Source organism: Chiloscyllium plagiosum, unplaced genomic scaffold (assembly GCF_037043375.1).
Source record: "Chiloscyllium plagiosum isolate Xiang-an unplaced genomic scaffold, Cpla_swu_hap1 HiC_scaffold_38, whole genome shotgun sequence".
Classification (NCBI taxonomy): domain Eukaryota; kingdom Metazoa; phylum Chordata; class Chondrichthyes; order Orectolobiformes; family Hemiscylliidae; genus Chiloscyllium; species Chiloscyllium plagiosum.
The window spans coordinates 82,685,763-82,711,617 of NW_028270176.1; the positions used below are offsets into that span (position 1 = coordinate 82,685,763).

General features: G+C 43.7%; 1 long non-coding RNA gene across 1 annotated transcript; it reads left to right on the plus strand.

Annotated features, from left to right (window-relative positions):
• Positions 1–16,079: 16,079 nt before the first annotated feature.
• On the plus strand, positions 16,080–22,511 carry LOC148139713 (uncharacterized). Its single transcript, XR_015753573.1, has 2 exons — positions 16,080–16,890; positions 19,855–22,511. It is a non-coding gene; the product is annotated as an uncharacterized LOC148139713 (long non-coding RNA).
• The last annotated feature ends 3,344 nt before the right edge of the window (positions 22,512–25,855 follow it).

The following is a 25,855-nucleotide window of genomic DNA, read 5'->3' on the forward strand; positions in this document are numbered from 1 at the left end:
CCTATCTACCTGCAACTCTACTTTCAAGGAAATATGACCCTGTACTCCAAGGTCTCTTTGTTCAGCAACACTCTCCAGGACTTTATCATTAAGTATATAAGTCCTGCTCTGATTTCCTTTTCCAAAATGTAGCGCTTCGCATTTATCTAAATATATCTTCTACTGCCACTCCTCAGTCCATTTGCCCATCTAAACAAGATTCCATTTTACTCTGTGGTAGCGTTCTTATCTGTTCACTGCACCTCCAATTTTGGTGTCATCTGCAAATTTACTAGCTATATCTCCTATGTTCGCATCCAAATCATTTATATAAATGACAAATAGCAGTGGACAGTCCTTTGAGTACAGGAGTTGGGACAGTATGTTCAGGTTGCACAGGACATTCCTAAGGCATGTCCTTGAGGACTGTGTGCAGTTCTAGTCGCCCTGTTATATCGAGACTATTATCAAGTTCGGGAGAGTTCAGAAGAGATTTATCAGGATGTTACTGGAAATGAAGTTTTTGAATTATAAGGACAGGCTCAACAGACTCGGACTTTTTCTACTAGAGCGTAGGAGGCTGAGAGGTAGCCTTATAGAGTTTTTCCCTCGAATGGGCGATTGTTTTAAGATAAGAGGAGAAAGTTTCTCAAAAGGACATAGCGTCATAGAGCTGTATAGCATGGAAACACACCTTTTGGTCCAACATGTCCATGCGAACCAGATAGCAAAAAATATTCTCCTCCCATTTTCTGGCATTTGGTGAATTTCCATCTAAACCTTTCCCATTCATCTGTCCATCCAGATGTCTGTTAAATGTTGTAATTGTGCCAGCCTCAATACCTTCCTCCGGCAGCTCATTACACATGGACCAACCTCTACATGAATATGTTGCCCATTAGAGCCCGTTTTTGTCTTTCTTATCCCACCCTAAACTTTTGCCATCTAGTTTTTGACTCCACTACCCTAGGGAAAAGAACTTGGCTATTCACGCTATCCGTTGCACCCATGATTTTACTAACATCTAACATCAACCCTCATCCTCTGATTCTCCAGGTAAAACAGGGTCAGCGTATTCAGCCTCTCCCTGCAACTCAAACCCTCCAACCATGGCAACCTCAGTGTAAGCCCTTCTTGAACCCTTTTAAGTTTAACAACATCCTTCCTACAGAGCAGGGAGATCAGAATTGCATTCAGTATTCCAAAAGTGGCCGAACAAATGTCCTGTACAATCGCAATCCAGTCTCCTAACGCACATACACAATGCACTTGACCAATAACATATCAAATACTTTCTTCACTGTCCTATCTACCTGCAAATCTGCTTTCAAGGAACTATAAACTTGTTCTGAGGTCATTTTGTTCAGCAACACTCCCCAGGACTTTTCCAGTAAGTGTATAAGTCCTGCCCTGAAATGCCTTTCCAATATGCAGCATCTCACATTTATCTAAATTAAACTCTGTCTGCTACTCCTCGGTCCATTGGCCCATCTGATTAAGATCTCGTCGTAATCTGAAGTAACCTTCTTTGCTGGTCACTATATCTTCAATTTTGGTGTCATTTGCAAACTTAATAACTGTCCTATGTTCATATCGAAATCATTTATATTAATGACGAAAAGTAGCGGACCAGGCACCGATCCTTGTGATACTCCACTGGTCACAGGCCTCCAGCCTGCAAAACAACCCTCGAACACCTCCCTCTGCCCTCTACCTTTGAGACAGTTCTGTATCCAACTGGGTAATTCTCCCTGTATTCCATGTGATCTAATCTTGCTAACCAGTCTCCATGGGAAGCTATGTCGAATGACTAACTGAAGTCCATATAGATCACATCCAGTGTTCTGCTGTCATTAATCCTGTTCGTTACGTTTCAACAAAAACAAAATCGAATTAGTGAGACATGATTATCCACGCACAACCCCATTTCACTATCCAGATAAAGGGCTTTTGTCTATATCGTCGATTTACCTGTTGGTCAGATGCTGCCTGACCTGCTGTGCTTTTCCAGTACCACTCTCATCTCGACTCTGATCTCCTTCATCTGCAGTCCTCACTTGTGCCTATCCCTAAGCAGTCCTTGCCTTTCCAAATGCATGTAAATCAGGTAGCTCATGATTCCCTCCAACACTGTGCCCACCACTGATGTCAGGCTCCCCAATCTATAGTTCTTGGATTTTTCTTTCCATTTTGTTTAATAGCAAAACTTTAGTCAAATTCATAACTTCCAGCATCTCACCTGTGGCTATTGATGAAAACAACATCTCAGCAAGGGACCCAGCAATCACTTCCTTAACTTCCTACAAATCTCTTGGGTCCAACGGATCAGGACCTGTGATGTGATTCATTTTTTTAAACAGCGTGTGATTCGTAAAGGGAATGAACTTCCTGAGGAAGTGATAGATTGTGGATAAAGTTATAGCATTTAAAACGCATTTGGTTAAGTACAAGAATTAAGCATTAAGTACAAGAATAAGAAAACATTTGGACAAATCTGGGCCAAGCGCAAGCAGGTGGGACTGGTTTATCTTGGGATTATGGTCAGCATGGACTGTATGAGCCGAAAGGCCTGTTTGCAAATACCCTGTATAACTCGATGGGTCTATGTTTGTTTGTATGACCAAGTATGGATCTGCATATTTCTGTTCGTATTTGTCTATTCCTGTGTGTCTATATATGTCTCTGTTAACCTCTGTGCGCATGCCTATCTCTCTGTGCTTATTACATGTGTTCCTGCATTAGTGTGTGGATCTCTGTCTCTGCATCTCTGTGCAATGGGAACTCTTCTTGTTTTTGGTGTGAATCACTGAAACGGGGTCAAAACCACTCTCCCTTCCTCTCCCTTTCCCTCTTCTTTAAAGTGATACATTCCCACACTCTGCTGGTCTGGTTTAGGTCTTTTCAATCCTTTCTCACATGTCAGGTTACTTGTAAGAGTAAACCATTAAAAATTCCAAGTTACTGGAAGTGCACTAAAATTAATCTCGTCGCCTTGGAAAGTGGCTCACTCGGAATTGCTTGGATATATTTGAAATGGAAATATGCTTTAATGTGTATACTGTGAGCTGGAAATACTACCCAGTGACAAATCATTTCCACATTGCAGAAGGAGCGCAGACATTTCTCCACATGAACATGTTCCACTCTGAGGCCCTACGTGCAATGAGAATCCTCTCCAAGCCAAACTAGTGTGTGCATGTGCATGTATGTATGTATGTTACCGCGCGTGTGTATGCGCATGTGTGTGTGTTTGGAAAATTCAGGTTGGATTGTGCTGTGATCTGATGCCCTCGCTATCTCCCTCTCAGACTGAACCCCTGATCGTTTACACACTTTAGCACCACGATTACAGTGGCGTGGGGGATCGGGGTGTAACAGAAATTGGCAACAACAGAAATCTCCGCAGCTCTGAAAGCATCTTTGGACAAAATTGAAAGTTGACGTTTTGGATCGAGTGGTCCTTACTCAGAACGCATATCGGGGGATATTACATCACTTTAAACATCACAGAGACTGCCAGACCCGCCCCACACAGATACACACACGAATACAGACACATAGAAGCACTCACTATACATTGACATTAATACAGATCCGGAGAGTGTGTCAATATTTCACTCGCTCTATTTGGTGTGTGTAAGTATTTTTGAGTGGAGTGTGACTGTAGGACAATTTCAATATTTGCAGATACCAAACCTGAAAGAGTTGTAAAGTTTGTTGAGGACGATGTGGAACTCCAACAGGAAAGTATATGTTGGTGCAGTGTTCAGGTGTATAGCAGATGATGATCAATGCAGCACAGTGTGAGTTGATGCTCTTGAGTAGAAAGGACATTGAAAGACAATATAAAACAAGGTTGTACCGTTATAAAGGAGGTGCAGGAACAAAGGGCCCAGGGTGTATATGAGAACAGGTTATTGAAGATGTCAGGACAAGTGAGGAAAGCAGTAACTATCAGATTAGTTTCAGTATCTGAGCTGTTTACAGGAGGAGGTGTAGGAGGGAGCATCCGTCCTCCCTTCCTGGGAGGTGGTGGTGACGATGTGTTGGGAGCCCACCCTCCTGCCCACCGAGACCGTGGGGATTCCATTTGTACCAGCTCAACACAAAAGGGAGATTGCATCAGGGCCACGGCCTCTAAGTTGTGCTGGGGGGAAACGGAGCTGCCAGTGGGTTTAAAGTGAGAATTGTCCTTCACTGAACATTGCTACTTACTCGGTCGGTGGGATGTGGATGTTTCATAATCTCCACACGAGGTGTCCCTGTCCTCTCCGGCTCGTACCAGCGTCCTCCCAACATGCAGGGAGAGGGGGGACGTCAGGGAATGGATACCGGCACTCCACCACTCGGCTTGACCCTTATTGTCCTATTCCAAGCTGTTTCTCCTGGAATGGGAGAAAGGGAGGGACTCAGGGAGGGAAGGTGGGAGTGGGTACGTCTGCTGTGAGTGCTGGTGTAGTTGGGGGGAGATATGGTGAGGTGTCTGGAGGGAGTCAGTGCACAGTGTCGTATCCATGCAATGTTATTAGTGTGTGTGTGTGGGAGGGGGGGGGATAATGGGGAGAGAGAGAGAGGGCAGGTGTTCTAAGCAGCAGTGAGAGTGGTAGAGCATGAAAATTGTTCTGGGTCGCTGCTGCAATAGATATACAGTGAGTGTGAGGGAGCAGAGAGAATACGGTGACCCTTATCCTGATAGAGCCGGGAAGGTTATTGATGCTTGTCCTGTATTGCTAGACATTTCTTCAGTCTGCAGATACTGTACTGAGCTGGGTGGGAAGCTCAGACAATGCTCGGTGGGTCGGATAGTGTGACCCTTTCTGGGAAGAGAATGGTCTCCCTCTGTGCTACCCCATCCACCAGGACCTCCGTGCCCCTGTCGACAAACTGTGGTGTAATTGCCCCTTATCTGCCATGCTCGGGGTCAACTGTACAACGCAGCTCCGACATCAAAAAAGTTCAACTGTGTGCCCACTGGCCTTTTAAAGATGGCACCAGTGCCAGGGATCACAAAATATCCAGGGGCACCCAGGCACTGGTGAGTACCTCCAGCCGTGATAATTGGGAGAATAGGGCTAGCATTGAATGAGAGGGACACCATGGGGTGGGGTTGGTAGTTTATGAGGTGAGTTCGATAAGGTGGCACCAGGAAAGTAGGACGACCTTGTGCAGACAATCCCTCTGTCACACTCAATGAAAATGGCACTGAGATAAATTATGGTTCGATCCAGCCCAATAAGACGAAGATACTGTTGACCCCAATCCCAGCTACAACGCTGCAGCTGCATGACCAATGCTCTCCATCACAGAGAAGGAGCTCAACGTCACCTTCCCCTTGGGAAATATGGCAGGGCAGGAGACTGAGCTATCAGTGAGGAAACACTTTGAGACACATAATCATAATTCTACTAGTTTTAAAATAGAGATGGAAAAGAATGAACTGGGTCTAAACGATAATGTTCTAAATTGGAGGAAGGCCAATTTTGATGATATTAGCAAGAACTTCCAAACTGGATTGGAACAGATATTTGCAGTTAAGGGGCCAGCTGAGAAGAGGGAAGCCTTCAAAAAGGAGATGTCAAAATCACAGAGACAGTCTGTCCCTGTTAGGGTGAAGGGTAAGGCTGATAGGTAAAAGGAATGCTGGAGGACGGGAGAAATTGAGTGTCTGGTCATGGATAAGAAAGCATATGTCAGGTAGAGAGTGCAGGAGTCAAGGTTTTTTTCAGTACTCATTCACGGGTTGAGGGTATCACTGGTTGGGCCGGCATTCATTACTCATTGCTAATTTCCCATCGGGCAGTTACGAGTCACCTTTCAACTCTCCCTCCCACTCTGCCGAGGACATGGAGGTCCTGGGCCTCCTTCACCGCCGCTCGCACGCCTGGAGGAAGAAGGCCTCATCTTCCGCCTCAGAACACTTCAACTCCAGGGCATCAATGTGGACTTCAACAGTTTCCTATTTTCCCCTTCCAACACCTCACCCCAGTTCCAAACTTGCAGCTCAGCACTGTCCCCGTGAGTTGTCCTGACTTGTCCTAACTGCCTATCTTCATTTCCACCTATCGACTCCACCCTCCCCCGCCCCCAACCTATCACCGTCATCTCCTCCCCCACTCACTTATTGTACAAAATGCTACTTTCTTCCCACCTCCACCCTCCTCTAGCTTATCTCCCCACGCTTCAGGCTCTCTGCCTTTATTCCTGATGACGGACGTTTGCCCGAAACGTCGATTTTACTGCTCCTCGAATGCTGTCTGAATTGCTGTGCTCTTCCAGCACCACTAATCCAGTTACTAGTCACACACATTGTTGCCGGTCTGGAGGCACATGTAACCCAGGCCAGGTAAGCAGGCTGTTTGCTTTCTTCAAGGCCATCAGCGAACCTTATGGGTTTTGCGAAAATCGAAAATGGATTAATCATCGTCATTTGGCTCTTAATTCCAGTGTTAAAGTGACTGTCGAGAAGGGTTTAAAGCCAGTAGGAATATACATAAGAGGGAAATCCGGAGGCCATAAATGGGACATGAGATAGTTCTGGCAAATAGGGTTCAGGAGAATCCAAAGGGACTCTACACATACATTAAGGACAAAAGAATAACTCAGGAGAGTTTTGGGACACTTAAAGATCAGCAAGGTTACCGATGTGCAAAACCGCAGGAGATGGAGGCGATATTAAACAAGCATCGTGCGTCAGTATTGACTGTGCAGAAGGATATGCAAGCTAAAGTACTTTGGAAATAAACCGTGACATGTTGAAAAGTGCCTGTATTACAGAGAAGGAGATGCTGGAGTTCGTGAACCCGTAAAGGTGGGAAAATCTTCAGGACCTGATCAGATGTACCCGAAAACTCTGTGGAAAGCGAGTGAAGTGATTGCTGGGACCCTTGCTGAGATATTTGTATCGTTAATTGCCACAGACGAGGTACCGGAAGATAGGAGGCTTGCAAACTTGGTGCGATTACTGACAACACTTAAGAAGGATGGTAAGGAAAAGCTAGTGAGCCAGACTTCAGTGGAGGGCAAGCTGTTAATAAGGTTTATGAGGCACAAGGTTTGCATGGATTTTGAAAAGCAAGGACGGATAAGTGATAGGCCACGTGGATCGAAGCATGGAAAGTTGTGTCTTACGAAATTGACTGAGTATGTTTGAAGAAGTGACGAAGAGGATTCATTGAGGCAGAGGTGTATATTGTCGGTATGGACTTCAGTCAGGCATTTGCCAACATCCTGCATGGTAGATTGGCTAACAAGTTTAGTTCGTATGGAATACAGGGAGAACTAACCATATGTATACAGAATTAGCCCGAAGGCAGGAGACAGAGGGTGGTGGTGAAGGATTGTTTTTCGAAAAGGAGGGTTGTGACCTTTGGTGTGCTGCAAGGGTTAGTGCTGGCTCCACTGCATTTCACTATTCACATAAATCATTTGGATGTGATCATTGCAGCAATAGTTGCTAAGTTTGCAGATGAAACCAAAAATGACGGTGTAGTGGACAGCAAAGAAGGTTTATCCAAGGTATAAGCTGGACTGAAGGGTCTGTTTCCGTGCTGTATGACACTATGATTCCATCAGGCCTTCATTCTAGCAAGGAGTAAAGTGAAACATCACTGAATAGCTTCTAAAAGCATTGCATATTTTTCTTTCAGTTTAGGGGTTCATTACGAGACACAATACATCAGATGTAGTCTCAGCATTGCCATGTACAAATGCAGTAATCCATCCTAATGAGTATACCCAATAGGCTTTACATCAAACAGCAAGATTCGATATCCTTTTCTAATTATTGGCTGATTCTGCTGACGAGGTTTATGTGGCTCATTTACAGAATGCACAAATCCTTCTGTACCAATGACTTCTGTGCTTTTCTCCCCATTTAAGTATGTTACTGTTACTTTCTTTGTTCAACACAGCACTGACTTCTCTTAACCCACATTATATACTGTTTTCTGCCAAGGTTTTGCACACTAACCTCCCCGTCTGTATCCCATTGCAGAATCTCCATGTCCAGTTAAATGACTATCTTGGTGAATGAGCTAACTGAGCTCCAAGACAATCAGTCCTCTCATCCAAGTCATTGGTATAGATTGTAAATAATTGATTCTCTCACACTGATCCCCGAGGAACTCCACAGAGTTACAACTTTACAACCTGAACATCCCGAGTGTTTATTCCCTGATAGTTAACTGGGTTTCCCCTGTTGTTGGGTAGCAGGCTAGAAAGGTTAGATGGCCTCAACCTACACTGTGTAATGTACTTAGCGAGTTGAATGACTTCAATCTATTCATGCGTAAACCCTTACAGGGCAGAATGGTCTCCTCCTGTCTCATTATAGCGATGGATTTCTCCCTCGAATCCTCCCACATCCTCCCACTTCCTCCAGACCAAAGGATTAGCCATGGGCACCCGTATGGGCCCCAGCTATGCCTGTCTCTTTGTTGGCTATGTAGAACAGTCGATCTTCCGTAGTTACACCGGCATCGCTCCCCACCTCTTCCTCCGTTATATTGATGACTGCATTGGCACCACCTCGTGATCTCGCGAGGAGGTTGAGCAATTCAACAACTTCACCAACACATTCCATCCTGAACTTAAATTTACCTGGACCATCTCTGACACCTTCCTCCCCTTCCTGGACCTCTTCATCTCCATTAATGACAACTGACTTGATACTGACATTTTTTACAAACCCACCGACTCCCACAGCTACCTGTATTACACCTTTTCTCACACTATCTCCTGCAAAAATGCCATCCCGTATTCCCAATTCTTCCGCCTCCGCCGTATCTGCTCCCAGGAGGACCAGTTCCACCACAGAACACACCAGATGGCCTCCTTCTTTAGAGATCACTATTTCCCTTCCCACGTTGTTAAACACGCCCTCTAACGCATCTCGTCCACATCGCGCACTTCCACCCTCAGACCCCACCCCTTCAACCGTAACAAGGACAGAACGCCCCTTTTGCTCACCTTCCACCCTACCAACCTTTGTCTAAACCAAATCATCCGCTAACATTTCTGCCACCTCCAAACAGACCCCACCACCAGGGATATATTTCCCTCCCCACCCCTTTCCATCTTCTGCAAAGACCGTTCCCTCAGTGACTACCTGGTCAGGTCCATGCCCCCCTACAACCCACCCTCCCATCCTGGCACCTTCCCCTGACACCGCAGGAATTGCGAAACCTGCGCCCCCACCTCCTCCCTCACCTCTATCCAAGGCCATAAAGGAGCCTTCCACATCAATCAAAGTTTTACCTGCACATCCGCCAATATCATTTATTGTATCCGTTGCTCCCAATGCGGTCTCCTCTACATTGGGGAGACTGGACGTCTTCCTAGTAGAGCACTTTAGGGAACATCTCCGGGACACCTGCACCAATCAATCACACCGCCTTGTGGGCCAACATTTCAACTCCCCCTCCCACTCTACCGAGGACATGGAGGTCCTGGGCCCCCTTCACCACCGCTCCCTCACCACCAGACGCCTGAAGGAAAAATGCCTCATCTTCAGCCTCGGAGCATCCAGGGCATCAATGTGGACTTCAACACTTTCCTCATTTCCCCTTCCCCCACCTCACCCCAGTTCCAAACTTCCAGCTCAGCATTGTCCCCATGACTTGTCCTGACTTGTCCTACCTGCCTGTCTTCTTTTCCACCTATCCACTCCACTCTCCCCCGCCCCGACCTCTCACCTTCATCCCTTCCCCCACTCACCTATTGTACTCTATGCTACTTTCTCCCCAACCCCACCGACCTCTCACTTATCTCTCCACCCTTCAGGCTCTCTGCCTGTATTCCTGATGAAGGGTCTTTCTTTACCTCTGTAACATTACGGAGTGCTTCAGAGAACAACACATGGGTTAGGGGCAGCAGCTGGCCATTCAGCCCCTTGAGCCTACTGCACCATTCAGAATGTGCATTGTTGATGCAATTGTAACTACACATCCCTTTCCTGTCTGTTCTCAACAAACATGGATTCTGCAGTTCATCAAAGTTCTATGGAATTCAACCTTGAGTGTTTTCTGTAACACAGTCTTCACTGCTCCCTCGGGATGAGAGCACCACAGATTACACAACCCTAAAGAGAAAGGAGCATACCTGTCTCAATCTGAAATGGAAAGGTCCTTATTCTCAAAATATGTTCCCCTCAAACCAACCACCAATCCTTTGATATATAAGGAGTTGACAATTAGAAACAGATATCGACCACTCAGCCCCTCAAACCTGTCCACATGCCCATTAACTCTCCAAAACCAAATACTTCTCAAATATAGTCTCCACTGACCTCGTGGAAAAACAATTCCAGGAAAGATCATATGAGCAATGAACACTGGAGCATAATGAGGCCATTCAGCCCATCTTTTCTGCCATGACATTTGATCACGGCTAAAATATTTCTGAACCCCTTTCTCCTGCCTTCTTCGACTAACCAATGATAACTGTATTAATGATCGTGTGTGCCTGTATATGGGGTGTGTTTGTGTGTAAATATCCATGTCTACGTGCGTATTTCTGTGTGAATGTGTTAGTGTGCGTTAGTGTCAGTATTTCAGTTTGTGTGTACCTCTGTCTGCATCTCTGTGCAAAGTTGTTTTTGAAATAAATAGATTGAACTTGGAATCAAAGTCTCCCTCCTCCTCTCTGTCCCTGTTGTTCATAGAGTTCATAGAATCGCTACTGTGTGGAAAGAGGCCCTTCGACCCAACAGGTCCACACTGACACTTCGAAGAATAACCCACCCATACCCTTTCAAATGCTATCTTACGCTTACCCATGACTAATACCCCTAACCTACACATTCCACGGCACTATGGACAATTCAGCATGTACAATTCACCGAACATCCACAACGTTGGACTGTGGGTGGATACCAGAGCACCCAGTGGAAACGCACGCATACACAGCGACAATGTGAAACTCCACACAGACAGTCGCCTGAGGGTGGACCGGAGCCCAGGTGCCTGGTACTGTGAGGCAGCAGTACTCGCCTCTGAATTTTGTGATTAGATTCATACAATACCTCCCTCTGCTGGACTACCCACACCTCTGCATCGGTGGAACAGTTTTTAACTCTGAGAAGATAACACATCCTTTGCTGTGAATCTGTCAAATTGCATGGCCGTTTGATTTTTCAAATAATATCATTTGTAGCAGAGAACAGTTTTGTCTGATACTAAGTGATGTTGTTCCTGCGTCATTACCACCACTACTGGGCCTTTTTTAGGACTTCTCAATAATTTCTCACGTAAATTTTGAGCATTGCAAGTCACAGAATGAGAACTAAATTCATCTAATCTCCTGATAAAATGTTCAGAGGTGAGCATTTCCATTATGAAAGGCCCAAGCATATTTGCAACCCTCCATCTACCAGCGTTGTGTGTGTGTGTTGTGTGTGTGTTGATGGTGCTGTCAGTTTGGATGCTGCTGTGAGCTGCTTCCCTCTCTCCCACCCAGACTGAATCCTCGAAGGTTATTACCCTCTGTCATTGTCACTGCAATAGGTTGGTGAGGCTAGCTGAGGGTGAGATTGTGTCCTTTTAATTACGACAGAGACTGCCAGACCTGCACCAACGTATAGATACTCACAGAGTCAAATACAGACACACAGGTGTTGGGATGGGGGGGGGGGGGCTGTAGATGGATATCGGACACCCCTCCACCCGGCTTGGCCCTTTATGTCCTATTCAAAGCTGTTTCTCCTGGAATAGGAGACGGGGAAGAATGGAGTGAGGGTGGGATTGGGTGGTCGTGCTAAAAGGACTGGTGTAGGTCGGGGGCGGGGTAAGGTTGGAAGATGGGAGTCCAGAGGGAGTCATTCAACAGTGCTGTATCCATCCAGTGCTATCAGTGAGGGAGATATAGTAGACGGGAAAGAGAGACGGATGGTGCTGTATGCAGCAGTGAGAGTGTGGAGCATGAGCCTTGATCGGGGGTCGGTGCTATAACAGATATACAGTGAGTGTGAGGGAGCAGAGAGTATACGGTGAGACAGAGTGGGGAAGGTTATTCATGCTTGTCCTGTATTGCTGGACATTCCTTCAGACCACAGATACTGCACTGAGCTCAGACCATGCTTGGTGGGTCTGATGGTGTGGCCCCCTCTGGGAAGAGAATGGTCCTCGTCTTTCCTAGCCCATCCACCAGGATTTCTGTGCCCCATCGACAAACCGTGGTGTAATTGCCCCTTATCTGCCATGCTCGGGGTAAACTGTACAGGGTAGCTCCAACCTGAGAAAGCTCATCCATGTGCCCATTTGCCTTTTAAAGATGGCACCAGTGCCAGGGATCACGGAGTATCCAGTGATATTGTCCAGACGATGCTGAGCACCTACTGCCATGATGGGTGGGAGAATCGGGCTGGCATTGAATGAGAAGGATACCATGGGGTGAGGTGGGTAGATAATTAGTTGATTTAGATAAGATAGCACCAGGAAACTAGCTCAGCTTCATGCAGAAAATCCCTATGTCACACTCAATGAAGATGTCACTGAGACAAATTATTGTTAGATTCAACCCAATGAATCGAAGACTGTGCCAACCCCCACCCCAGTTACAACGCTGCAGCAGCTTGACCAATGCTCTCCATCACAGAGAAGGAGTTGAACGTCACCTTACCCTTGGGACATAAGGCAGTGGGGAGGGGGTGGTAGAGGTATCAGTGGGGGAACACTTTATGGCAAGTCGTCATAATTCTATTAGTTTTAAAATAGAGAAGGAAAAGGATGAACCAGATCTAAAATTTAAAGTTCTAAATGGTTGAAAACCAATTTTGATGTTATTAACTAAGAATTTTCCAAATTCGATTGGGACAGATATTCTCAGAAAAGGGGATCAGTTGGGAAGTGGGAAGTCTTCAAAAATGAGATGTCAAGAGCACAGAGACATTATGGCCCTGTTAGGGTGAAGGGTAAGGATGGTACGTGTAAGGAATGCTGGAGGCTTGGAGAAATTGAGGTTCTGGTCACGGATAAACGGGAAGCATATGTCAGGTATAGACAGCAGGAATTGAGGGGATTTTTTTTAATTCATTCACGGGATGAAAGCGTCCCTGGCTAGGCAAGCATCTATTACCCATCCATAATTGCCCATAGGGCAGTTGGCAGTCAACCGCATTGTTGTGAGTCTGGAGTCACTTGTAGGCCAGACCAGGAAAGAATGGCAGTGTGTTTTCTTAAAGCATGTCAGTGAACCAGATGGATTTTTCTGACAATCGACATGGTCATCATTAGCCTCTTAATTCCTGATTTAAAGTGAATCACTAGAAGAGTCTGAAGGCAATAAAAGTATACTTAAGAGGGAAATTGGGAGCATAAAAAGGGGACATCCGATAGCTTTGGCAAACAGAGTTAGGGAGAATCCAAAGGAATTCTACAAATACGTCAAGGACAAAAGAGTAACTGTGGACAGAATAGGATATCCTTAAAGATCAGCAAGGCTGCCCATGTGCAGAACCACAGATATTGAGGAGGTACTGAACGAATATTCTGTATCAGTATTTATTGTGCAGGAGGATATGGAAGCTAGAGAACTTGGGAAATAAGTAGTGACATCTTGGAAAGTGTCTGCATTTCAGAGGAGCTGCTGGACGTCTTAAAGCATGCAATAGAAAGACAATGTCCTGGCTTTTATTAGATGTACGCGAGAACTCTGTGGGAAGCTAGGGAAGTGATTGCTGGGCTGGAAATGTGTTGCTGGAAAAGCGCAGCAGGTCAGGCAGCATCCAGGGAACAGGAGAATCGACGTTTCGGGCATAAGCCCTTCTTCAGGAATGCCCGAAACGTCGATTCTCCTGTTCCCTGGATGCTGCCTGACCTGCTGCGCTTTTCCAGCAACACATTTCCAGCTCTGATCTCCAGCATCTGCAGACCTCACTTTCTCCTCAAGTGATTGCTGGGCACCTTGCTATCATTAATAGCCACAGGTAAAGTGTCGGAAAATAGAAAGTTGGCTATGTGGTGCCACTACTTAAAGTATTTAAGCAGGGTAATAAGGCAAAGCTAGTGAGCCTGACGTCAGTGGTGGGTAACTTGTTGGAGGGGATTATGAGTCATCGGATTTTCACACATTTTGAAAGGTAACGACTGATTAAGGATAGTCAACATGACTTTGTGCAAGCAATATTGTGTCTCACTGACTTGACTGAGATTTTTTTGAAGAAGCGACTAAAAAGAGTAATTGAGATAGAGTGTTGCACATTGTCGATATGGACATCAGTCAGGCGCTGAATAACATTGTGCATGGTCATCTGTTTAACAAGGTTTTTTTTTCATATGGAAGCTATTTGGATACAAAACTGGCTCAAAGGTAGGAGGCAGAGGGTGGTGTTAGAGGATTGCAATATCCTGGAAAAGATTTGCAATGCTCCCCATGCTGTTCAGATAGTCCAGTTTATCGAGTTATCCACTAGCACGGGCTGCTGGTGTTTGGGCTGGTTCTCGAAGCAGACTCAGAAATTGAGGCAATGGAACATTCTAGCTGATCTGGCAATGTCTCCATTCAATGTTTGCTTTCTTGGGATTGGATCCACCATTGTGTCACTTATCCCGTTATTCCAATCCCCCATCTCCTTATCCATATTTTCAGCAAGTTATCAGTTAATAAATTATTTGTTGTTGTTTTTTTTCTGTATCTTTCCCTGGCCTTAGTTTTTGACTCCCTCGTGCATGCTGAATCTCACAAACATTGAAATGGTGTGTATCAGGCTGTTGTTCACTTCCCGATGTGTCCCATGTGGTGCTTCATGGACAGGGGTGTCCCAGCAGCACTGACCCACGTGTTTGAAACTTGGTATGCGCCTGCCCGCGGAACGCCTCTGTTTGTCTCTCTCAGTTGATTGTGCAGTCAGTAACACGAGGAAGACCCTTGAGTATAATTGTAAAGGACCAGGCATCTAACTTGTAGCTGAGGGGCTTGTGACTGTCTCCCGTTATTGAAAAATTAGTGGAGCTGGTGGGGATGGTTTGCTGGAGGTTGTGCTGTGAGCTGCCTCAGACATTCAGGGAGACCTGAGGATTTGGTGACTCTACTCTGGATGGAGCATGGGGACTGTCGTTACAGCATCTGGGTCTGTAACATCAACAACAAATTGAGCAGAGGCTGCAGAGAGGGGAAGCTCTGAAACCACGGAGTGAGTGTGTGTGGGGAAAGTGAGCAGCCGTATCTGTCTGTATCTTAGCCGGGACAATTACACATTCTCACTCTCCCCGTGACATACAATGAAGCACACTCTCCCTATCCACCTCTCAAACACATTCACACATACCCTCTCTCACATTCCACACGCACAGTCCGCTCTGTCACACGTACACATGTACACAGCCTCTCTTTCTCCCTTACGCAGTCACACACACTCCCCCTCACTCTCTCTCACATACACGCAGTGTCTCTCTCTCTCTCTCTCTCCTTCACACAGACACGCCCCTCTCTCACACATACACACACGTGCTACTCCTACTTTGTAAATAAAACCAGTCTAACTCCAGATCAAGACACAAACAGATTCCAAACAAGGCCTCACGCTTAGAGTACATTGTCTGACCACAAGTGTTACTTCATTTACATCGATAGTACCCGAAGGTGTCTCCAGGCAGTAACTTGAAATAAATTCTGCGATTTGCATATTAATCAATCAAACTCACAACTACATTCTAACTGATTAAGTACTTAAGAGCCATCTTAGGTGTGCGGACAATTTATGTGCATGAGTCGTACAACCCTTTGATCTTTTCCTTATAACTTCTATGTTTAAGGTATTCCTCTCTCTTACACCTGATGAAGGAGCAGCGTAATGAAACCTTGTGTTTACAAATAAACCCATTGGACTCTAACCTGGTGTCATTTGATTTTTGACCTTGTCCAACCCAGTCCAAAACCAGCGGTACCATATCATTTATTTTACTGGTTAGCTAATCCTCTCCCCTAATAAGTAAATTGTTCCTAACCCTATATGTTCTTGTCTTGCATGTTAATCTTTTGCAATGCACATAAAGCACTCATGTCTGGAAGCCCAAATATAATACATCTATAGGATCCCCACTATCCATCTTGCTTGCTACGTTTTATTAAAGAAAGTTAGTCAAATCATTCAAACATGTGTGGGATATAAATGAATTAATGTTATTTCTGCAAGTATAAATTCTGATACAGAATAGGAATGAGAAAATACATATTCAGCAAAAAGAAAGCATGAGACATGAATACAGAACAATGGTGGATATATGGGCAAACAGGAAAGCATCTGTTTCCCCCTTACACGGGGACACAGGAACAAACCCTAATCAAAGAGGTCAAAGTGGCCTCTGGATAGAAATAGATGCTGATAGAAGAAAAGATATGCCTAATCAATAATCTACAATAGACTGACGTCAAACACCCTTATGGGAGTCAGAGATAAGAGTTTGTCACGGACAAAACAGGATAAACAGAAGTTGTGGGATCAGTCTTAAGGAAATGAGTGACGTAAGCGAAGCAGGGAACAAACAATGGAATAAGGAAAAATATGGGGATTCAAACTGTATAAATTTCGAGAGTTTGTTGGATTTAGTGTGCATTTTGTCATTACCTTACCTGGTAATGAGACAGGGCACCCACCTATAGGTGTATAAATAAACAATGGCGGATTCAGATATTTGTCTCGGACTGAAATTATTAAAGTGAGTGAGCTTTTGTTTCTCACAATTGGGGGCTCGTGTCCGGGATTTTCTTCCATCACCGGGGGGAGTGGCTGGCCTTGGACACTGGGAAGACGCGTCCCGTTCCCCATTGAGGAGCGGTCTCGTGTCCCGGTTTGGTCCGCTCCCTTGGGTGACTGATGTGAATCCTATAAGAGAGACATCTGAATCAGACAGTGATAGGAGCTCGATAGAAAATACGGTGACAAAAGGGGCCAGGCAACTCTGTGCACAGACCAAGGTAAGAAAATTGACTTTTAAGTATTGCCTTGGTGGCCGGGATTGAGTTTTAGTAGTTAATAAGGGACTAACGAAGGAACTCAATATGGCTTGCGCTTTGGGTAAGAAAAAGCCTCCGGGGAAACAAAGTAAGGAAAAGACAATGGAAATGGAGGCGGGGTCCCTTACAACATTCCTCCGGAAAGTCCTTTGGGCAGGATGTTGTGGAAATTGGCAAAATAATACTTGTGCAAGGGAGAAAGATGATTAAATATTGTTGCTTTGTATGGACTAAGGAATCCATTCTTCGTCCCGCTGTCTTCTGGCCAAAGTACAGATCGGACGAAGACTGGGTTTGTGAATATCTGAGTTTATATGTCAATGTGCGAAAGAGAGAGAGAGAGAGAGAGAGAGAGTGTGAGAGAGAGAGAGAGAGAATGAAAAGAGCTGTACAGCTGGTAGGAAGTTTAACCCTTTGTGATTTGGTTTGAGTGAACATTTGTTTGTTGATTGATTGAATGTTTGTGTTTTATTCCCTGGAGCTTGAGTTCCAGGACTGTTTTGAATCTGATTTTTGTTATGGAAACTTAACATGATTTCTTTTAAGGTTAAGGATTCTATTGTGATTATGAAGAAAGAAAAAGGAATGATAACTCCTGTTCTTTTTACAGATCATGACTGCCTTACTATCAGTTTCTAACTAATCTCTTTTATCTTTACATAAAAGCGATTTATGGAGGACAGTTGAAGTTTCAGTTCAACATTAGATTGTAGTAAAAGCAAAATTCTATGGTTAATATCTGTGACCTTGGATTCAGCCATTGTTCATGCATTAGAAGTTTTTTTTTAAAAAAACTTGAGTAGACAAATTCTTTTAAGGCAAGTTCTGATTATTTTACGACTTATAGTATTGTAATTGAGCAATGATTGGTCAGGACTATTTAAGGAAACTAATTCTGGATCTAAATTAAAGGACTAAAACTGGGTAATTACAGTGAATTGCAAAATTGGGAACTGTATGCATTTTGCATTTTGACTATTAAATACTGAAGAAATGAACGTAAATATATATAAATATATTTATAAGTTAGGAACAGGCTTTGAAGGTTAGTCAAGCATAAATTGATGAATTGGTGTTTGAAGTTATGGGGAGCTAGAAATATTGCAATATTTCTTTAAAAAAAAAGAAAAAGGGGAAGAACGTAATGACTTATCCCCTTTGGGAGGTACCCATAGGGGACAAAGAGATTGGGTTTGTAAGTGCCCCCCCTCACCAGTGGGGAGGTCAGAACATTTAAAAAGGAAATGGAGGTCCTGGTTGAGGATCCGGTGGGGTTGTCTGAACAAATTGTTCAATTTTTGGGGCCCAGTCTGTATACCTGGGCTGAATTAATGTCTATTTTGAATATATTATTTACTGGGGAGGAAAGGGGACTTGTACGAGGAACTGCCATTAAAATATGGGACAGGGAACACCCGATTGGAGATGGGGATGCTGGACAGGGAGAGGTGAAGTTTCCCCTCAGAGACCCCCAGTGGGAAAACCAAAACCCAGAGCATAGAGAAGAAATGAGGGAATTGAAAGACCTGATTCTAAAAGGAATAAGGGAGGCAGTTCCGAAGTCACAGAATTTGATTAAAGCCTTTGAAATTAGACAGGAGAAAGATGAGACTCCCTCAGCTTTCTTGCAAAGATTAAGGGACTCAATGCGGAAATACTCTGGAATGAACCCTGAGGACCCAGTGGCACAGGGTCTTTTGAAAGTACATTTTGTGACAAGAGCATGGCCAGACATACAGAGAAAGATACAGAAGATAGAAGGGTGGAGCGAAAAACCATTAGATGAATTGTTGAGAGAGGCACAGAAAGTGTTTGTAAAGAGGGAGAGGACAAGGGGGAACATTTGATAGAGGGTTTGAGCGACAGGGGCAGAGATGGAAGTCGCTACAGGAAGGATGCTATTATTGTGGAAAGATAGGGCATTTTAAGCGGGAGTATCCTGATCTACAAAGGGAAGAAAAAGGCAATTCCGCTTATGAATTATGATGAAGAATAGGGGTGTCAGGGGTTCCTGCCCTCGGGGGCCCACCAGGAACCCTTGATAAACTTGAAGGTGGGACCGTGTAGGGAGGAGGTAATCTCCCTAGTAGATACGGGGCAGCACGGTCATCGCCGAATTTTAAACCAAAGAAAGTAGAAATGTTTACACGGTCAATTACTGTTTGGGGGGTGAAAGGGGAAGGATTTACTGTTCCAGTATTTGAACCTATGATGATAGAAGGTTCTAAGGATAGGATCACAGGGGAACTGCTGTATATCCCTGATATAGGAAGTAATTTACTGGGGAGAGACCTAATTATCCTTATAGGACTGGAGATTGAAATTCAGGAAAAAGAATTAGTTGTACAACTGGCAATATTGACAGAGGATGCAGAGAGAGAGATAGACCCTATTGTATGGGCTAGAGAAGGGAATCGTGGAAAACTACAGATCCCTCCCCTTACAATAAATTTAAAACGGAAAGAGGACGTTGTCTGTGAAGGACAATATCCCATTTCCATAGAAGGTAAACGGGGACTGCAGCCAGTAATTGAGGGACTGATTAGAGATAGTTTGTTGGAGCCATGTATGTCTCCTTATAATACCCCAATTCTACCAGTACGGAAATCTGATGGAACTTATCGATTGGTGCAGGATTTGAGAACATTAAATCGGATAGTGCAGGTCAGGCACCCAGTAGTGCCAAACCCCTACACGTTATTAAGTAAGATCCCTCATGATCACAAATGGTTTAGTGTGATAGATTTAAAGGATGCCTTTTGGGCTTGTCCCTTGGCGGAGGAAAGATTTGGGACTATCCCCCTATGAAATCTTATTTGAATTACCTTATCTGGGAACACAGGGAGAATTGCCAATTCCCGAAACTAAAGATTTGTTTTTAAAGAAGTATATACTGGGCTTGTCCTCCTCTTTATCTTTCCTCAGAAAACAGGGTCTATTGGCACAGACTCCGCCCCTTGAATTTGCTGTTCATCCCATCCAGCCAGGAGATTGGGTCTTAATAAAATCATGGACAGAGACTAAGCTGCAGCCAGACTGGGAAGGGCCGTACCAGGCTCTTTTGACTACCGAAACGGCAATAAGGACGGTGGAGAAAGGCTGGACTCATTATACTCGGATCAAAGGGCCAGTGGACCCTCCAGTTGAGGAAGAAGTCTGGACAGCCGAATCAACGCAAGACCCGCTGAAACTCAGACTAAAGAGACTTTGAGTAATTGACTATACAGTGGCGATGCGAGCGCGGGATTATTTCTGTAAGATTGTATATTAAGCCTTTTTGTGTTTTAGCATAATGATCAGAATACTGGGAATGCTTAGAGTTATGATGCTAGCCCTCTTGGTATTAGGATTTTGTCACATATCATTTTCATATGTATTATTAATTGGTTCCTGAGTCTGATAATCCACAAGTAATAGACACTGATATATGTAGCTTAGTAAATTGTGGGAATGTAGCTAATCAGAGACAATACCGCAACTCAGAGATACATCTTAAGTCCTATGGGGATGGCCTCGGGGATGGTACCTGGTATAATGGTCTTGTCACAATACACCGGGCCCCCTTCCAACCAGCACGCGATTGTCCCAATAAAAAGTGTAACCCCATATATTTAATGATAAGAAAAACCACATGGCACGGAGCGGTTTTGGGAGGTGGCACTTATGAGGTACAATTAAATGAAACATTTGGGATTGAAATGAAAGCAAATAGGAAGGAGTTTGTGGGCTGTTGTTTTTGAATTAGCATAGGACAGGGAAAAATGGGTAGAATTACTGGGTAATGAGATACAACCTTTCACTCCTCCCAATGATCCTACAGTAGTAAAAATTATAGAGGTAAAGGATTTGAAACAGACCATCGAGATTGAGACTGGGTACGGGGATACAAATGCCTGGGTTGAATGGGTAAAGTATACTGTAAAAAGTCTGAACAAAAGCAATTGCTATGCATGTGCCTCCGGTAGGCCAGTGGCCCAGGTGGTTCCCTTTCCGCTCGGGTGGAAGCGAGGCAGGAAGGGCATGAAATGTATGATAGCCCTGTATCAGGATGAGACTGCATGGAATGATAGGAATTGTACCTCCCTATCTCTGATGTTCCCTCCCTTGGAGGAGAAAGATGCAAAAGATCCCCCCCACATTTTCCGCCGCAGTTGGAAATCACACGTCATGTGTGCACAGGCGAGGTACGAGTCGGTCGAGACATTTGGGGGAGCTGAAATTATGTACAGAGATTAAGAATGTTACCGAAACGAAGAAGGGAGGGAACTACTCAGCATTAAAGGTTCCCCGAGCGGATCTGTGGTGGTACTGTGGAGGAAAAATATTGAGACCCACCCTACCTCCGGATTGGAGAGGGATATGCGCAATTGTACAATTGGCAATTCCATTTACCCTGGCATTTGAGAAGGAAAAGATAGTAGGGACAAAGGGAAGGGGTAAGAGATTACTGTTAGATAATTCTTTTGATGACAGGATTTATCTCGATTCTGTAGGAGTCCCTAGGGGAGTACCTGAATTCAAGGCTCGTAACCAGATTGCAGCAGGCTTTGAGTCAGCTCTCTTTTGGTGGGCAACAATGAATAAAAATGTAGACTGGATAAATTACATTTTTTATAGTCAACAGCGATTTATAAATGATACAAGAGAGGCGGTTAAAGGAATATCAGAACAGCTTGATGCGACAAGTAGGATAGCATGGGAAAATAGAATAGCCCTTGATATGATTTTAGCAGAGAAAGGGGGTGGTGGTTTTTATCCTTACTTCCCTGATAGTAGTAGTCGGGGTATTGGTGGCCATTGGCTGTTGTGTCATACCCTATATACGAGGGCTCACCCAGAGGCTGATTGAAACAGCCTTGGTGAAACGAATGCCCCTGAGGGGAATCAGACAGAGGAACTTTATCAAATAAATAATAAGGAAATGAGTGAGACTAAGATGGATGAAATCTCTGAAATGATGCTTGCGAATTTTGGGAACAATGTTTAAAAAAAAAAAAAGAGACAAAAATGCAGAAGATAACAGATAGTAATGAAAAGAAAAAGGGGAAATTGTGGGATATAAATGAATTAATGTTATTTCTGCAAGTATAAATTCTGATACAGAATAGGAATGAGAAAATACATATTCAGCAAAAAGAAAGCATGAGACATGAATACAGAACAATGGTGGATATATGGGCAAACAGGAAAGCATCTGTTTCCCCCTTACACGGGGACACAGGAACAAACCCTAATCAAAGAGGTCAAAGTGGCCTCTGGATAGAAATAGATGCTGATAGAAGAAAAGATATGCCTAATCAATAATCTACAATAGACTGACGTCAAACACCCTTATGGGAGTCAGAGATAAGAGTTTGTCACGGACAAAACAGGATAAACAGAAGTTGTGGGATCAGTCTTAAGGAAATGAGTGACGTAAGCGAAGCAGGGAACAAACAATGGAATAAGGAAAAATATGGGGATTCAAACTGTATAAATTTCGAGAGTTTGTTGGATTTAGTGTGCATTTTGTCATTACCTTACCTGGTAATGAGACAGGGCACCCACCTATAGGTGTATAAATAAACAATGGCGGATTCAGATATTTGTCTCGGACTGAAATTATTAAAGTGAGTGAGCTTTTGTTTCTCACACATGATTTATCCTTCATAAAACTATGTTGACTGTGCTGGATTGTGATTTGGCTTTGGATATTTCCTGTTATTACTTCCTTCATAACGTATTCCAATACTTTGTCTTCAATCTCAACTTTTTTTCACTACTTTTCATTTCCCAGTGAAGCTGGTTATTCGAAGTCATTCCCTTTCTATAACCTCTACGTTCCCTTTCACAATTCCTGTGAAACAGGCACAAGGCTGTAAAAGATCTGCCCCAGTTGCTGTATAAGAGGCATGAGTGACTAAATGGAATCATTGTGTTCTGGCTTTACACACACGAGGGGCTTAAAGTCCTCTGGGTGTTCTGACATTAGTCCTGATGGCCTGAATGTCCTGTACCTGTTTCTGACCAAGCCGCTTAAGACCTCAATGTCCTCCTCCTGTTGCTCAATGACAGGTTTGGGGAGTTATGAAATCTCCATGCTCAAATGTCACTTTTCAAGGACTGAACTGTGCAGGCAAGTTGTGTTGCCCACACTAGGTTGCATAGTGGTTAGCATTGCTACCTCACAGCACCAGAGATTCAGATTCAATTTCAGTCTCCAGTTTCCTCCCTCAGTCTCAAGGTGTGCGTGCTAGGTGAATTGGCCACGCTAAATTACCCATAATGTTCGGGGATGTGGAGGCCATGTGTATAAGTTATGGAAAATGCCAGGTTACAAGATTGGGTGGGGTGAGTGGTGGAATTGGATGGGATGGTCTTCGGCGGATCAGTGTGGAGCCGATGGGTCAAATGGCTTGGTTTCACACTGTAGAGATTTTATGATTAACACCTTCATTGCAGAAACCAGTTAAGGGAATAATCGCTGAGGTAATTCCAATATCTTTTCCACAAGGAGGAGATTAAACCTGTGCACAGCACTCCAGATGTGATCTCACCAAGATCCGGTACAGCAGCAACAACACTCTACCAGCCTGCTGTAAGGTTCCCACCCAGGTTGGAGCAGGCTCAGCTGTTTGGGTGTATACACAGCATTGTTGAAAGATCATTGCCCTTCTCTACTTCACCAGCATAACTGGAGATCTGGAGAAAATCTCACAATGACACTTGAAAGGAACAGGTAAGTTGTGGTGAGATAATTTAAATGATGAGATATGCCTCGCCAAATATCTCGGCTGCATCTACTATTAGCCCCCCGAGAGCCCACGTCACTCAGATTCCACAGAATCTGGTGAGGTGGATCTTAGGAACAGAAAGGAGAAGCAACGTTCATGGGAGTTACGTATCAAAGTGAAAGCTGCAATACAAATGTAAATATGTCATAAAAAAGGAAAGTAGACATACAGGTTTGTGGGTACTGCAGTAATAATGGACAGCTTGAAGTTACATCTAACCGGTGTTTACCCAAATGAATGTTAATGTTGAGTGTGAATGAGATGGGTTGCTTTAAAAGTATGTTGAGCAACGAGCTATTGATCAGGCAATTTTGGAGTTGGTGTTGTGTGATCAGAAGAGCAAATCGAAGCATTTGCTGAAAAGGAGCTTTTGGGAATAGTAATCATAATATATTGAATTTTATATGTATTTTATAAATACAAAAAAAGTTTTCTTTCTTATATTTCGTGTATATACCTGAGTCATGCAAGCCATTAAGATATGAGAATAACGTTGGCTTTAGTGAATTTGAAAAGTACATTAAATGAATTAATGAAAGACAGGTAATGCCTGTTATTTACCGAAACTCTGTAAAGTCTGCTTTATACATATATCCCTCCAAGGCATAAATCGCAAAAGTGAAAGGTGATTCAACGATGATGAATAAAAGAAGTTAAGAATTGCATTAGATCACTGAATGTGCCTTAGAAAAGAGTCATATATTGTGGATTCATTGACATTTTGGACGAAATGAAGGAAGACTAATAAACTGATAAGTAAATTAGAAAGAGAACAAGAATGCAAACTAACCAGAAACAAAAAGACTGATGAAAAACTACCATCAATATTTGAAAATAAAATAAAAGCAAAGTCAAATGTGTAACAGTGAATGTGTGGACAGGACAATTTATTGTGGAGAACAGAAAAAAAAGATAAGGAAACTAAATAGTTACTTTATGTCTGTTCAAGGAGAAAGGTCCAGAAAATCTCCCAGAAATATCAAGTGGCCATGGGACTTGTGTAACTAAAGACTAAAATCATTCATATCAGTGACGAGGTAGCATTTGAAAACATACTGTATTGGTAAGCCTGACAGACCAAATGTACTTCATACCAGAATTTCATAGAAAGCAGAAATGGAGATAATAGTTGTATTGCGAATCACTGCATTTTTTCCGTTTTCAGTTTGGAATGTTATAAGTGCATTCCAAGGATTTACAAAGTGAAGAAGAGGGAGAATGGTGAACTACAGACCAGTTAACTTATTGTTCACAGTGGGGAATCTGTTGGAAATTATTATAAAGAATGTGATATTGGACACTTGGAAAGTTATAGCAAACGTCTGGAGAATGATGCTAGATTTTTAAAAGGGAAGGCAACATTTACAAAATTTTTGCTTGACGATATAAACAATGGAGAACCAGTGGATATGGTATAGTTGAATATCAGGTGATTTTTTAAAGAATTCATACAGTAAGTTAGCCCTAAAACAAAAAAGAAAATTGTATTAGGGGAACATACGCAAATGGGGGAAGGTAAAATTTAAATTTCCCTTTGTTTGAAGGGAATCAGAATAAAGGCAATGAAAGGCTCTGTGCTCTGTCTCCACGGATGATGTCTGAGTCACTGCGATCTCCAACATGTCTTGGTTTCAGTACAGATTCCAGCTTCTGAAGTAATTTGCTCCGACTAGGAGTAAAGATGTTCTGCACCAGTGACACAAAATGTTGGTTAGTCTGTACCTGGAGTATTGTGTACAGCTTTGATTTCCTGATCCAAGTAAATCATACTGATCTCATATACGTTGTTTCTTCCTGTAACATAAGACCTTTCTTATCACTGCCAACCACCCAGACAATATTTGTGCTAAACACAAACTTACTTAACACACTCTCCCCACCCCCTTCACATTCGCATCTACATCGTTTCTTCGTACCATGAATACTAAGGGATACAGCACTGATCCCTGTGATACGCTGGGGAGATGGTCTCCAATCACACAAACAGCTTTCTACCACCACTCTCTGGACATTCTCCAGTATAATCCCTTGTATGGCAAGATTATCCTATGAGCGGACTCCGCCTGTATTCTGTAGAGTTTCAGAGAATGAGAGATGATCGAAATTAAACTTTAAATATGTCACATAGAGGGGAGTGACGAACATAGGAGCAT